This window comes from Chrysochloris asiatica, unplaced genomic scaffold (genome assembly GCF_000296735.1).
Source record: "Chrysochloris asiatica unplaced genomic scaffold, ChrAsi1.0 scaffold00112, whole genome shotgun sequence".
NCBI lineage: Eukaryota > Metazoa > Chordata > Mammalia > Afrosoricida > Chrysochloridae > Chrysochloris > Chrysochloris asiatica.
This window is the reverse complement of record NW_006408630.1, coordinates 10813335-10816836: the sequence shown is the minus strand read 5'-3', so window position 1 is coordinate 10816836 and position 3502 is coordinate 10813335.

Sequence of the window (3502 nt, the reverse complement as noted above, 5' to 3'; positions counted from 1 at the left end):
CAGCTCAAATCCACCAGCTGTCTGCAGGAGAAAGACTAGACCCCCTGCTCTCAGAAAGACTTACAGCCTCTATAGCACTCAGCTAGCAAGAAAGGCAAGTGCCTGTAAATGCTGAGAGCATCTGTAAGCATGTGTGGTGGAAGAGAACTCCAGTGTTTGGAACGGGGATGTCCACTCACCCAGGCACTCCCTGTAGTCACCAGATTGGAGGTACACAGACAACCAATGAACAGATACCAAAAAATAAAATAAAATCAGAGCAAAGCAAAACCAAATAGATAGTATTGTCACCTTTGCTCTGAGGTTTCTGTTGTCATTAATTACCAGAGGTCCACTTGCTCCCCCACCTGGTCCTATTGTTTGGTCTTGCGCAAGCTGCCGGCTCGAGCCCAGCAGCTTCTAAAGTACAGGATTTCTTCTGCTATAGGTTTCACTAGGTATAAGCCTTCAAACTTTTTAAATATCCCTACCTATGTGGTTCAGAGTTTTGGAGCTCTATCCTGAACTGCTTCATCTGGTATTCTGTGGTATTGTTGACAGTAATTTCACTGCAGCTCTACCTCATCTGCCATCAAGCCCCACCTCCTGCATATGTTTTTTCTACATTTTATTTTAAACCTAGTGAAAACTATTTTAAGTAAAATATTTTGGATTTGTGAAGATTATAAAACACTAATAAAGTTTTCAGAAATAATAAAATCCCTGTACACATATGCTGTTCATTATAAGCCTCTTGTAAAACTATTAATTTGATGACTTTACTAAATTATGTTCTAATCAGCATATGTCCTTCGCCAACTTTGCAATGACCATTACAATCAATCCTTTCAAAGTAAATTATGCATTTTAATCAAAGGTCTACATGAAAGATGAACTGGCTATTTTCAGAACTTGTAACTCTGCAGAGAGGCTATAAAAGGAAGGAAATTAGTGAGGAAGGAATTTTGAAAATCAATTATTCTATGTGTGCTATAATGCAATTATGGATTGTGAAGTTTATGTTCACATGCATGAAACTAGACACATTTTTTTTTTAATTTGCAAGCTTTGCAATCCTATAAAAAACTAAATTTTCTGTATTTGTATATGTAATTTAATCACATTTAACAAAACTGAAGTAAATAAGTTCTTAAAATTTTTTATTTTAGTCAGATGTTGAATCCTTTTTGATGGGAATAAACAATTTGTTATTTGCAATTTAAATTTTTATATAGTAGTCGTGCTGTGGATTAATGTGCTGGACTGCAAAGTCAGTTTGAACCACAAGGTCAACTGTTCAAGCTCACCAGTTGCTCCTAAAAAACCTTATACATGCTTGTTATGTTTCAGAACTAATTCAATGGCATTTAACAACAACAATGATCATAGGTCTAGATGTAAGATTTTAACCACTTTTATGCTAAATATGTCCAAGAATGGCTCTGAGTACATTATCTTTTCATTTAATTCAAACTGATAAAGTGATCAAACTAATGAAACATTCAACAAATACTCTGCAATGATCAGATCATTGTTAATTTAGAAGACTTCATAAATAGTCAAGATAGTATGATGGCGAAAAATGCATTGAAGACTGGGAATTAATGTCTAAAATGATAAAAGACAAATAAATTAGGAAGAATTTTAAAAAATAAAACATACTCAATAAAACAGCTTAACAAAAAGTCTAGGATTATAATGAATTCAGGAGCACTAACAATAAAAACAGGTAAAATTACTGAAAAGGGCAAATTATGAAACTTAACTAAGCAAATGGATGCATAAAACTATATTGCCATGTAAAAAAGAAAAAAAAAAAAAGTAAAATTGAAGCTTATAATTTCATGAGATACATTTGAATAATTTTAAGAGGAAGAATATGAAACATAGAAGAATTAAGACTTACATTTGCATATCATCCAGAGAAGTGTTTTTTTTTTTCTTTTAATTAAATAACAAATTTGATCTCTTCAAAAATTGTCATTGAATATGCTTACTGTGCAAGTATTTTTATAAGTGGACCTTATAGCCAGGGTACATAATATTTCAAAATGTGCTAAATAAGCACAACTTAAATAATTAAAAGTAAAGTGAAATTGTCATGAAGAGAGACAAAATAAATAAATATATTGATTACAAAAGTAGATTGTCACAATGAAATTAAATACCACAGGATGATACAAAACCAATGTTCTTCCATGTAAATGATCACTCAATTCTCAACAAAAGCTTTTAAACAGTATAGATTATTAATAGACTAAGTGATTCTTTGCCACAGAAATTGAGATAAAACAGTTTTCCAAAATAAATTATTTTATATACTCCTTTTAATACTGAATATTCTAGATTTAAGAAAGTTCTAAAAAAAAAACACTTGTTGTATATTAAGTGATATTGAAAGAGAATACCTTGGTAGTCAAATGATTAAGTACTGGACTACTAACAGAAAGATTGGTATTTCAAACTCACCCTGAAGTACCTTAATAAACAGGGTGGCAATCTGCTTCTGAAAGATCAAAGTCTTGAAAACCCTATGAAACCATTTCACTCAGCATCATGGACTCAAAATTGACTCAACAACAGTTAAGAGTAAATCACTGGAAGGGAAAGATTTTGTTAATACTGAGGTATACTTGGTAATTACACTTTGCAAGCTCCTTAGATTTAATTTTCAAACCATGAAGGAAAAAAAAATTGCTATTTACATTGGGGAATATTTCATTATAGTTTTACCTGATGTCTATTGAGCATCCATTTTGTCATGATTCTATTAACAAGCAACCTCAAAAAATAAAGGCAGAAGTTGCTTTTAAATTTATGACACAAACATTTCCTTTTCCAATTTTCCTTAGTCTCCGGGAGTTTATGGAGGACTGTGAATGCCATTTGTGAATTTTATAAATATATTCACCTTCTTCCCTAGAATATCCTCATATAGATTTCTCAGTGGAGTCTGTAAGTTAAGTTTCAATTATTCATTGGTTTTTGTTTTTGTTTTTGTTTTTAATGTATACCATCACTGATGTGATCAGTAAAATCCTAGGTAAAGGATTATTAAAAATTGCTGTATAAGATTTGCAAAACACTCAAAGCATCAGTAGTGGCATATTCTCCTGTCACACTGGGAGCGGAAGGTTACTTTATAAAAGTTCTAAGCAGCAATTGATCAAACATGAAATCAAGATATATTGATCATTATGGTGATTGGAATGCCAAGGTTGGGAGCAAAGAGGAAGGATCAGCAGTTGGAAACTATGGCCTTGGTGATAAAAATGATGCTGGAGAACACATGACAGAATTCTTCAAAACAAATGATTTGTTCATTTCAAATACTTGCCTTATACAGCATAAAAGATGACTATACACATGGCCCTCACCAGATGGAATACATAGAAATCAAATTGACTACATCTGCAGAAAGAGACGATGGAAAAGCTCCATATCATCAGTGAAAACAAGGCCAGGGGCAGACTGTGGAACAGACCATCAATTACTCATATGCAAATTCAAACTGAAGCTAAAG